We start from the raw sequence: 13,779 nt of genomic DNA on the forward strand, positions 1-13,779 counted from the left end.
TAAGTGAACAGTTGGGCATTAGGGACCCTAAGTGTCTTATATGTGTAACACCTAGTGAGGTTATCAAGGCTCTATTGCACCCTTGCAATGCCAAGGACCCATCTACTTCACTTGGGAATCAATCCAGTTACGACTCTGTACTAACTCACAAAAATTCCATAGCTCTAAAATACTACTACTAGAGTACTACTTTAGTGTTTTCCTAAAGAGGGGCTAATATGGCTTATTGTCAGTGTGAGTTTAAAAAACTATTTGTATCCGTTATTCTAGCAAGTCGTTCATTAATATGCCTTCACATAGAAATTATTGGGAAGATGTTTGCAAAGGAATATGTTTATCTAGATATGTCATCGACCGGAGAAAAAATTCCCAGCAAACGCCACAAAAAATCATTATATGCATCGATTACATGTTCGATTCATGATAAATATGATCTTCATGTCCGGTTTTTGACTTTGAAGGAGTAATACAATGCAACGGAATTGCTGGAGACTTACCGGAAAGGAAATCGATTAAATAATTCATGACTACGATAAATTTCCGCCAGGAAAATTGAGGCTGGGAAATAACACCTTTATACGGGGCTCTAGCAATCTCTTCCTTGAGTAAATTTACCCGAAAACCAATGAAAATGCGAGTTCGTGGACATAAAATTATTTTTGAGAGAACCAGATCCTGGTTGCTAAGCAGCTATCTCTGTGGGATGTATTTGAACAAAAAATGGGAAAAATATATATTCTTAAGGGCGTATTACACGATATAATAAAGTTTAGAAGTTGTTTTGTTACTTACGTATGGTATTACCCATATTGAAAACTGTTTCCTCAAAAAACTGGCGTTTTTATGCGTATGCACTGTTGCTACGAGTACCTTTTACGAGGATTAAAGGCATATTAACGCACTCCTAGCAACGTGCGGCTATCGTCTTCTGAGGGCATTGTTGTGAGGAAAAGCATGCGGCTGTGCATATATATATATTATGATTCATTTCATTGCAAATATGTATACTGTTCTAAGAATCAATAAAGTGCCGTATTTTCAAATTAGTAAAAGTATTTTCGCTGAAATTATCTACATGGAGTGGCGGTGGCCGGTAATTTTCATGCGGGTATTTTTTTCTCTGCGTGAATTTTTATTGCCACGGATTAGAATTGATTGTTTCGATCCTTGTTGATTTAGCGGGGTTAATTTATACGCATATAAATATCCGTCGTCTAAATATTAGTGCGCTGCCAGTTTTGGCTGTAATAATTTTCGGATTTCCAATTTGTTTGTTCACGCCCTCTATTTACTTCACCCCTTCAATAGTTCAAGGAGGATATTTTACGCGGCAGAAATAAAAAAAACATGGAAAATTTACGCGTGTTATTTAAAAAAATTAAATCTGAGCATAGAAATCATGTAAATTCCTCTCGATAAATATGAATATAAGCTATTTATTCTGATTAAATATCAAACTGTTTATAACCGAATAAAATCTTAATTGCAGATTATATCGGCGTATTTAAGTGTCCAATAATATCTATCCTTTTCACACGGGTATATTTACGTCGGATTAGTGTTCAATCTTTCAATCAGTGTCGCCGTTTCGTCATTGATATGAGCAATTGTGACCTTCGAATAAATTTCTTCCGCTGTCTCTTGGACGTTGAATAAAAAATTACATCCAATATTGTCCCACAGAAGAATCTCTCTCTTATTCCAATTGTAGATATTAATGCCAATGTGTTGACAAAATCCATCCTGCTACGTTTGGGCAATAGTTAACGTTGTTGGAGCTTCTGTTGAATATATAGTTGACTTGAGTTGAATATTTCTGCTCTTCTAGGTACCAAGGGATTATAGGTATGAAATCATAACTATTAGTCAACAATCCTAAGATTGATTTGACGCAGTACTCAATTCTTCTCTCCTATCCGCTAGCCTCTTCATGGTGACATAAAAGAAATGGAGAAAAATTGATCTTGTAATGCTCCTCAGACATTTTAACTTCTTTCCAAGGCGGAGATGTTAGTATTGAAGAATTTTTAATGAAATTACATTTTGTTGTCATAAACTTCTAGTAGCATCATTATGCAGAAAACTTTCTACAGTTACACTTAATGAATCTACCTGATGTTTTCAAGTAGGCTTCCGTGGAGATTGTGATGATATTTAGTGCTTTTTTCGGGTATTCTTCCGCGTTTATCCATTTTGTAGGACAATATTTCGCCAACGTTCCAGTTGGCTTCCTCAGGTCCACTGAACTGTCGATGCAGAAAGTTGTTCATCTTATAAACACCCCGTTTGCCGCCTTTTTTGTGGAGGTGTGCCCTGATTGGTCGGGATCTTTGAAGACCCTTTTCCACGCGCTGGCGAGATTGTAGCCGTCTTCACGGTTGAAGTTCTTCGTTGTTTTGGCGATCTCAATTGCCTCCCTGATTATTCTCGGGTAGTAGCGGCCTTCTTTGTACAAAAGAGAGGCGTCGTCAAAGCCAATATTGTGCGTCGGTCCACTCCATTGGTGTTCCGCCGCCGCTGACTGGGTGAAATGTCTATTTTTTACGTGCCTTCTGTGCTCTTCCCTGATAAAAATAAACTCCACCATGGTGGGTTAAGGAAGGGTAAAGGAAGGGTAGTAGCCTTCATGGTGGGTAATTACCCTTGCACAACCCACGCCCTACCCACTATTAAGGGGAAGGGAAGGATAGAAAAATCCTTCGTCTACCCTCCCCAGTGAAAATTTTGTATACAATTGTATACAATTTCATACAGGATTTCCTGTATAAACCTGTACACAATTGTATACAAAATGTGTACATTGTATACAAATTTGGCTTCATACAATTGTATACAGTGTATACAATTTACACATTTTCATACACTGTATACAATTGTATGAAATGTATACAATTGTATGAAATGTATACAATTGTATGAAATGTATACAACTGTATGAAATGTATACAATTGTATGAAATGTATACAAATGTATGAAACGTATGCAATTGTATGAAATGTATACAATTGTATACAGTGTATGAAAATGTGTAAATTGTATACACTGTATACAATTGTATGAAGCCAAATTTGTATACAATGTACACATTTTGTATACAATTGTGTACAGTTTTATACAGGAAATCCTGTATAAAATTGTATACATTTGTATTTAGAACTTTAGCTTCCTGTGATGAACAATGTTAGCTGATGGACTCTTCAGTGAGCTGGCAATTAGATTACTCTTTTGAGTTCTTAATTTGTGTTCCCATTGATAATTGGTGATACCTTTATCTTCTTGTTGGTGGACAATATTAGTTCATGGACTCTTCAGTGAGCTGGCAATTGAAATATTGTTCTGAGTTCTTTATGTGTGTTAACATTGATCCCAGATAGCATGCTAAACTTGCTGCAAGCTTGTCACGACATAGTTGTAAGTTTGCAGAAAGCTTGTCATGACAAGCCTGCAAGCTTGAATCAAACCGCCTTGTTATGCTTTTTCAAACATGCAGCACACTTGTCGCATCAAACTTGCAGCAAACTTGTCGCATCAAACTTGTCACATCACACCTGCTGAAAATGTGTAGTGTCACATTGCTACATACTAGGAAAACTAGTTCCACACCTACCATTTCTGTAGTGACACTTGCTGAGGAAAAACTGACTTAAAATTTCTGCTTTTAAAATGCTCTCCTAAATAATGATTAATTTAGAACAACAAAATTTAAAATTTTCCACTCTATCAATTGTTAGTCATTTCACATGCACAGAATTTGGGAGCTAAATTTATTTAATAAAATGGGCAACAAATAAATGCTGAAGAATTTATTTTTCTCATTAATTATGTACATGCTGAGGCAGCGGTGGACATACCGAAAGTAGATATCTAGTCATCGATAGTTAATCATTATTAATGAAGTGAGTGAAATACTTACAAACTGAATAGGAAACATCAAAGACAGAAACACTTTAAAAAATTTATGACCCCCTAGGCCACACATGGTAAGGTAAAACCACCAGTAGTTGACACCTTAAGGATTTATATGTCTGTTTGTTAACATTACTTAAACCGAATTCACTGTAGGGGAAACTTAAAGTTACTGATAGCTGTACAAAGTATTCCTCTATCGTACTGTCACAAGAATAACATTAATAAAATGAATGTGAATTATTATAAATTTTTTTTTTGTTAACGGGCACAGGTCTAGTAGTTGACACCAAGCGAAAACAAGAATATTTAGTAGTTGACACATTTTATTTTCAGTAGTTGACACACTTTATAAAACTCTTTATTTCAATACACTCTTTATTTATTGACACTCTTTAGTAGTTTACATATGTTTTAAATGAGAAAAGGTTTAATAAATGAATTTTTGCCTACCTTGTATGAATACAGGAATGAAATGAATGATAAAAGTTGTAGAAAAATACAAAAATTGAATGTTAACGTATTACATAACTTAGGCTCATTCTCTAGTTAATTAAGTTAAAAAAAAATGAATATAAATTGTGCTAAGCTATCAGAATGCAAGAAGTTAATCCCATAAAAATTTAAGTTCCGGGACTGAGTAAACATTTCTCGTGGTACTCATTTTTAAAGGCTCGTCAATGTGGTATAATACAGTTTCCCGTTCGTAGTCCAATTTATCCTCTTTTTCTGGCCATTTCCAGAGTCTCCCAGATTTTTTCATAGCTGTAATAGTAGCAGCTGTTTCACAAACATCAGTTATAACCCCCGGAAATAACTCTTCTTCATAAGAAAAAACTACATACTCCCCTAATTTCCTCTCTACTGGTTTCTTTAGGTTTTTCTCATGTATGTTTTCCTCATCGCTCTCATCTTTAAAATCACTGTCACTGTCTGATGGCACCTCTTCTATGCCAGAGTTAGAGCTGTAGAGATGTGAAATAAGTTATCTTCTCAATCTTGTCCCAATCGGTTGCATTCAATGAGCTGCTCAACTGTAAGTGAATCTTGTATAGTTCTTCGGAGCAGCGGTGGAGTGAGAGGCGAGTATGATGCACGCGTTCCCTAAGCAGGGCCTTGCTGGCTCGAAGCAAGATCCTTTTGGCAGAACTCGTTTTCAGATGATGACTTATTTCCACACATACAGGAATCGTGTCCGTGTCCCGGCAGCGAAGAAGAAAGGCTAAGGAAGACAAAAGCCTTCCTTTCTTCCCCCTCAATTTCTCAAATCTTCTGATCAGCCTGTCCACATCCTCCCCGTAGAGGCTTACAATGTGACTACGTAGATTTCCGCGGTGTTCAGGTTCCAATTTCTCCATATTTCCCGTGCAACCGCGTCGGTTTGTTGGTGATGACAACAGTTTCGCTGGCACTGCTGCCAGCGTCTTCAGGTCGAAGATGATGCCGGTCCACGATTTTCGTCCTCCTTATATAGGGGGTCAGTCCCGCCAGTTGTGGCTGCCGCTCTCCTATTGGTCCGCCTAATGAGCCTCCTCCAATGGGCATCCAGATGGTAGCCGTCGTCTCTGTTAAAATTGTCCGTCCGGGCTATCTCAATGGATTCGCGGATGAGTCTGGGAAAATATCTGCCTTCTTTCACTATTATCTTGGCGTCGTCAAACTTAATGTCATGTCCCGGGGTCCAGGCGTGCTCCGATATGGCAGACAGCTGGAATTGCCTGTTTTTCGTTGCCCTTCGGTGCTCTTGCATCCGTATCTTGAGTGAACGGCAAGTCTCACCGATGTATGCTTTTCCACATGAGCAAGGGACCTTGTAAACACCTTCATGAAGGTCGTGCTGTAGTCTGTCTTTGGCTGTGGGCAGCAAGTCACCAATTTTTGTCGTACAGCTTGGAACATTAAATTTTTTAGCTGCAGTTTTATATGGTGTTTTATGCAACCTTACATCTTCCACAGCTGCTTCCATTACCTCTTGAGTATAATTTCTAAAATTTCCCTTTGTTGGAGGCATCTGAAAATGAAAGAGGGAGTAATTCAGAAGTTGACACATTGTAACTCCAATAGTTGACACCCCCTGTCAACTATTGGATACAATACTTTGAAAATGTTTTAGAGGTTATAATACACAGTTCAACAATGTAAGCAGTTAAATAACACTCAAATAAAGCAGAATTATTAAATTATATTACTCCTGAGTAGTTGACACACGGTGTCAACCACTCAATACTATGTCATCTAAAGTTTCAGTAGTTGACATGATGCCAAACAGCCATTTTTTTTTAATTTACAGGTTATTTTGAAAACTGTTTGTATACTTTAGAGTCTAAAACAAAGTATTAAACATCTCCTTAATCAAAATTATAATTGGTGTTTAAATTTTCAATGCTTACCTTTCAGCTTGTTCTTAGCAAACTCCACAACGAAATCACATTAATCAATTGAAAAACATGGGCTGTTGTCATCAGATGATTGTGGTTAGACTGCTGTTAAAGATGGCGGTACAGTAGTTCACATACACACCACTAGAGAGCTACACTACACAGACAGAAAAATATTAATCATCTGGCACCTTTATTCCTCTTGTTATTGTATTTTTTTATTATAAGTGTCAACTACTAGTGCAGTGTCAACTACTGGTGGTTTTACCTTAATAACTAAAATACAGAAATCTTCAAAAGGTAAAAACATATTGCTCGAATTTCATCAAAACATTCACAAGTATGCTGATTGGCTGTGAGAATGTAAAATTAAAACTTCATTCTTTTGAATTCTTGTTTAGTTATGGGAGTACAAGGTTGCGCATGGAACTTACATGGTTACATACTTATAGATCGTTACTGATGAACTTATTAAGCAAAATTATTGTCTTCATCAGCCTGATCCTCAGTCTGTTTATCCTGCCAATCCCTGAAGAGAAAATAGTAATTACTCCATGTGAAATGATACATCATGGAACATTATAGTGTATACCTATTGTAAGAGGGAATGGAAAATATGAAGAAAATGTCTGGGATGATCGAATTAGTGTGGCAGAGAAATGAGAAGCAACTACTTACTATCTTATTTTCCCGACTTTAGCCTGGTTGAGCCAATTACTCAGACACCCTTTCAGCTCCACATCTGATGCATCACGGTCGACCCTTCTGCATACACCTATAAAATTATAAAAAACATTGTTAATATCACTTAATGTAATAAGTAAAAAGTTCATTTCAATGATCAATTATTATAATAATCTTAGAATATCTTGTTGGATGCACTCACAAAAAATAACAGGACACACTGGAGTGCTATAAAATGATTTCTTAACCGAATTCTTCTGAAGTTTGCCTGTAAGGGCTTACAGCTCTGCTACATTGTCATTCTAAGACGACGCAACATATTTTGTAGAAGTGCTCATTCAACTGCTACCAAACATTGCATCTAGAGATAAAAAAGACCAAATCAATGAAGAGTTAACAGCTAATACAAGAATAATAAAAATCATGTTTTCAGCCAGAAGAAAAATTCACCAATGAAATTAACACAGTTGTCATGGTTAGTATGCACATGTAGTATGTGTGCACAAGTGCATATGAAATAACAAAAATCCAATCATACCATAATCATACCATAATTTTTTAATATTTCATTGGACATTAATCCATACCCACTTCAAAATTATGTTGTACTTGAGTATTTTTATAGCAGTTGGAATTCCAAGCACCTACGAATGTCTGGCGAGCTCAAGATATACTTCTGAAACTTTCTTACAAATGAAACTCTTATGAAACTTTCTTACAAAAACTTAATTGTTCTTTCATTTAAAAAATCATACATTGTTTGAATCAGGATGGCAGCACACAAATTATCATTATTCACTTACCACCTTTGGCTCAAATGAGGGATCTTCACTTATCCTACGGCAGAGTTTGATGAAATCCTCATCTGATGTCAATGGCAATTGGCTGAATTTCATCTCCTCCACAGCAGCACCCTTTTGCTTTGGGTCACAAGCCAATAAAGCACCTACTTTCCTCTCCAAGTGAGAAAACCCAGGTGCCATTCCTCCCATCCACATGAGGCACTGGCTATTATGTTGTTTTAATTTACTGCAGCCTGTAAATATAAAATTGTTATAAATACACTAATACCAATTGATTTGCTTACATTATACTTCCTTAGCAGACTTGGTACTTAATCATCATAAATCCTGCCTACATGCTTATCAAACAGGTGATAACCATAGATTTTAATATACCACTAATTTTTCTATCAACAAACACGAGTAATTGATTACATAACAAAAATTTTAAGGATTGCAATCTTATTGTACAGAAACAACTTAGAAACGTGTTACTTATGCCCTTGAGTGCAATATGTAATAATAATAATATCTTTATTGTTCCATGGGTCAAACATGTGACATAGAACATCAAAACATACATGTTGTCATACACTATCAGACAAGAATTCATTTACATTATAATAACCCTTAGGCTGTAAAAATTTTTTAAATTCTGTCTTAAAAACATTAATATTTGAAATATGTTTTATACTCGTAGGCAATTTGTTAAAAATGAGCGAGGCAGAGTGATGTGGACCTCTTTTGGCACATAATTGTTGTAAAATATGTATATTTTCACTCCCACGGGTCAGATAGGCATGAACCGAGGAGTTTGGTAAAAATAAGGTAGGGTTCTTTTTTACAAATAATGCACAGTAAAAAATGTACATACTTGGTAGTGTCATTATATTATATTTTAGAAATAATGGCTTTCCAGGAGACCTGATGGACACATTTGCCATAACTTTCAAGGCTCTTTTTTGCATAGAGAATGCTCTAGCAGCAGCACTTGTGTTTCCCCATAAAACTACACACTAAGCCAAGTGGATTGTCTGTTAAAATGTACTAAAGCACAAATCAATGCCTAAATTATAACGATCGGAGAGAGTTCAACTGATGGCTATATGTTTAGAACAGCTTATTAATTGCTATTATTCCTCGACATATTCCAAATAGTTACTCATTTTCAAGATAAATCATTCATAAATGAGTTAATTGAGGTTGAGACTAATGTCATAAAGAACTGTTAACAAAGTGGATTCTACTGCGAGAACCCTGATATTTCAACTTTAACCGTCTGAATGGATTCTTTTCACTATGCCAGCGAAAGTAAAGACCATGCTAAATTGTAATTACCCTGAGAATAAAATAATGAGTAATCTTAAATAATTAATGGATAGTAATTGGCGGTTCATTAATCATACATAAGTATCGAATGGAAAAAAAATGTTCCATTTACTTACATTAACATGCAGCACAGCAGAGATGGGTTGATGCTGACAATGGCAACTTCTTAAATCTCTTCGTGACGCTAAAAGCCACTGTTTCCGGGAATTCAAAAACTTATTCAGGCGTTGATTCAATTGTGCATGAAACAGTATTCTTTCAATCCCTTTTTGTCAGTATTCACTACGAAGCACGGATTATTTTCTTCTTCCATAGCATACTTCAACGTATATTTGCTACTAATCAATATTTTTCATCACAGCTAAATTCGCCATCACAAAATAACGGTAACAAAAGATGGGCAAAGAAATCGATTGTACGTAATAATCGATTATTTGCTTTCGATTATTGCGATTATTGAATCGATTATGGACATCCGATTATTTTGCATAATCGATTATTTGAATATAATCGGCGGGAATAAGAAGCGTGCTCACTTGCGAGATTTTATGCGAGAATTTATTTTTTTACATTTTCACCCCTTCTATAGTTTCAGAACAACAAATGAATGCTATTTTGAAGTTTACTATTGTTTATAACAATTAACTAAGTTTAAACAAAGTTAGCAACAATGCTAATAACATTTACCAGCATTAACGATTTCTACATACCTTACGGGTTACAAAACAGCAAATTAATAACTTATTAATCTACATTGTTCATAAGAAAATGTAAAGTTTAAATAAAGCTAGCAACTTTTAAAAATTTAACAATTTCCGCATGTTGTATGGTTGAGAAGAGTTGGCTGAGCCTTTTTGTTGATTATAACAATTACTTAAATGTAAACAAATTTAGCAACTTTTACAAAAATTAAGAATTCCCACATTTTATACGGTTGAGGAACGTGGAATGAGTGATACTCTTATTCTATTATGTTTATAACGATTACTAATGTTTAAACCAAGTTAGCAACAATTTTAGAAACATTTTCAAAATATTACAATTTCTTTAATTTAATTCAGTTAACCAACAATAAAGGAATGGTTTATTGGAATTCTTTGGTGTTTATAATAATTTCTTAAGTTTAAAAATTATTAGCAACAATTTTAACACCATTTTTTAAAGTAAAAATGCGTTACGGTGTAAAGAATAGAAAATGAGCATAGTTGTGGTGCTTTAACTCCCAAACCCAGATATTTACACATTGATGTACGCATACCTTTACATTGTATAAAATGTACAAATTTTATACAGCCTACACAACTGTATAAATTTTCATAAAATGTATAAAATTTATACAAATTAAACATTTTATACAGCTTTATACAAATTCATACAAAATTTGCACATTGTACACATTCTGTATAAAATTGTATACATAGTATACAATTTACACATTTTATGCATTCTATACAGCTGTATACAATTGTATACTAAATGTGCACATTGTACACATTCTGTATAAAATTGTATACATTGTGTACAATTTACACATTTTATACATTCTATACAGCTGTATACAATTGTATACAAAATGTGTACATTGTATACATCCTGTATAGAAATTGTATACAAAATTTTCACTGGGGCTTCCTTGGGACTTAGCATTTATAACTGAGGAAAACATATCGACATTGCCTCCTCAGCTACTTTCACCTGCTAAAGAGCATTGAGTTCTGTACAAGAACGTAAGCAGTCTTTGAATCGTACCCTCCGCCCCCCGAAATATAAAAACACAATCATTTTCCTTCATAAAAGAAAACAAAATATTGAAAAATAATGAATTTAAAAATATTTCTTTAACTATTGAAGTTTTTTCGATCATGAAAAGTGTTGGAATTAGTTGAAAACCCAATACTTGGTATCCTGTTTTTCAAAAATTTCCCCACCCGGTTTTGGACACCCCCCCCCTCCCCCCGAACGAAATTCCTGGTTACGCCACTGTACACAATAGATTATATAATTGTGTGAAAAAAGCTCAGTTAGAAGTTCTTTCATTCACATTTTTAGGATGTAACCTAGTTGTGTGGCTGACAATGGGACATGGGGGGAGTGATGTTCGGTATTTGTATGCCGATCTTATTTTCTGAAACGAAATGAGTGTGGTTGATAAATGTCACAGCTTTCTTCCACATAGACTCAGGTGCGAATCTCATCTTAAGATTTTGTAGTATATGATCCGTTGAGAAGCCTTTCCTAAGTACTACTTCGATAGCCAAGGTTGTTAAGGTACTAGTTTTTCATCCTCCTATATGTAGGTTCTGGGTTCAAGACCATGTTCGGTCAATTTTTTTCTGTCTTATAATTTTAGAAATCACTGTTATAATTCATCCCCATTAGTTTAATTTAGTTGCTTAGCGATTTTTTTTAAATTTTCATGTTAATTTATGGATTTTTAGTTTTTATATTAGTCCTACCCTTCCTGTACCCTTCGTTGAGGCTGGCAGAACCCTTTCCTTAAACTCCAGGAAGGAGAGGGCTTACCCACCAATGTTCTAAAATACCCTTCGTGTACCGTTGCTGAAAGTTATAGGAAGGGTACACCTATCCTTCCCTTACCCTCATTGGAGGGTAGACCCCCCCACAATGGAGGAGTTTATTTTGTACAGGGTTGGACTCGGCATTTCAGTGCTCGTGATGTTTGGTCGATGTAGGAATCACCGCCGCTGCATTGTGGAGGAGTGGCAGCCCTCCAAAAACACAGCATCATGACCAGATTCGAATATCCTCGTCAAAATGAAAGAACACACCCTAAAGACATCTGTGGAGGAGTGTACCAGATTAAATGTAAATGAAATTGTCTTATACTTCTTAAAGTCTTCTTGTCTTATACTTGTAAAAATGATTCGCAGGTTTAATGTATTTCATGTATATATTTTTTGCACACAACAAGCATATTTACGCAAATAGGAGATATGTAACGATTAAATTTGGTAATCTAGACGTCATCTCTGTATTACAGCGACCAAAAATCTTCCCCTGCTTAATGATATTGCAGTGATATAATTTCAAGTAAAAATTCTTTATTTTCGGTGACTCACGCAATAATTAGTAATAGTAATTTCAATAGTTAGAATATCTTTTATAAGAAAATAACTTCCCGTAGTTTTTTCCCTCGGTTTTAATTTATCGAGAAACACATTTTCCGGAAATGCGAGAAAAATTAACCAACGTGATACTTTTCGTATCGTGTTTTGATGACACAGCGGTTACTTTTGAAAATATTTAGACACGAAATGAAGATATGCACGTTATATTACCTACTCGGTGAAATATTTATTCTTGGTTAGCGTCAGCAAGAATTTAAAAGGAAATGGTGAAACCTAGAACCCAACTGATAATGTGCAGTATATTCTCTATATTCATCTTATTTTCAATGCTTGGTTCCAAAAAATTAATATATTATAGTCAAAGCCGATACATTATCGAGAGGTACTTACTTTAAAGCAGTTTCTCCTTCTACCGTGTAAATTACATCTTTTGTAGCAGGTTTGGAATGACCAAAATGGTTAAAATAATTTGATAGTCTATTTATTAGCTTCATTACATTTTTAAAGATTTTACATGGATGAAAATACGTTTCGAAAGATATTTAAACTGTTAATAATGTAGCACATTTAAAACGGATTTATATACTCACCATTATTCCTAGTACTTCATTTCCACCATCCCTCAAAAGATATGCTTCCTCTTTTCTCAGAAATTGGTCTTCATATTCTTTTTCCTCTTTGATTTCCTTTCACTTTCTATGCAAAGGAACAGAAAACTTGAAAACTCGGGCTCGCCCCGTTCCAAGCACACCCTCGCAACTCAACACTGGGCTTCGGATGATAGAAAAACTGCTGGGGGTTGTTTCAGAGTCTCCCCTTCCGAGCGAATCGGGAGACTTGACGCGGATTCTACGTCACTTCCTAGCGGCCAGGCAATCCGTGCGTTTCAGACTGGCTTCCTATCGACCAAAGGATAGAAGTCGAGTGGGCTATAGGTGAAGGAAGCTCATTCCGGTTGCGAATGGTGATAATAATGCTGTTTTTATTAAGTATTTGGTTCTAATAAAATAATACCACTTTATTTCATGAGTGCTGATGCATGTGGATATTCTGATAGAGTAATATTGGTGTAAGTGACTTTAATTCTCGTGTAAATTAGACAATAAATGCGCAGACTGTATCACTGTCGGTGCAAGTTCATTTGCGTTGTTATTTGGACGAGTAATTTGGCAAAAAGAACGTTAAACAAGTTGGAATGCATGGCGTAATGACTTACAAATATGTAGCATTATGCATTGGAAATGTGTCCGTGGGTTTGAAAGTATAACAATTTGTGTAGTTTGATATGATTGCGTGCATGACCATTGGCATCGCAGTTACATCGGAATTAGGCGTGGTAACGTGCGTAATACAGTTGATTCTATAGAGCACATCCTAAATATTCGTATTAATATGAGATGTTAGTTCAAGCATAACGGGAACAGCCACGGTAACAACTATACGGAAGCACCCTCACACAATCTTGTCATATATACTCCACAAATTTCGACGTCCTTCCCATGAGAAATAGGGTGGTTTGCTATTGTTTTTTTATTCAGATTATTACTCCTGGAGTACGTATTTCACGCTTTTAGATTTTTAAATTACGATACCTATTTTTCGCGATTAAA

General features: G+C 35.4%; 1 long non-coding RNA gene across 1 annotated transcript; it reads right to left on the reverse strand.

Annotated features, from left to right (window-relative positions):
• Positions 1–7,243: 7,243 nt before the first annotated feature.
• Positions 7,244–9,229, reverse strand: LOC124165189. Its single transcript, XR_006866156.1, has 3 exons — positions 9,197–9,229; positions 7,773–8,005; positions 7,244–7,330 (listed from the first exon to the last, which is right to left on the reverse strand). It is a non-coding gene; the product is annotated as an uncharacterized LOC124165189 (long non-coding RNA).
• Between the last annotated feature and the right edge of the window lie 4,550 nt (positions 9,230–13,779).

This window comes from Ischnura elegans, chromosome 9 (assembly GCF_921293095.1).
Source record: "Ischnura elegans chromosome 9, ioIscEleg1.1, whole genome shotgun sequence".
Taxonomy (NCBI): domain Eukaryota; kingdom Metazoa; phylum Arthropoda; class Insecta; order Odonata; family Coenagrionidae; genus Ischnura; species Ischnura elegans.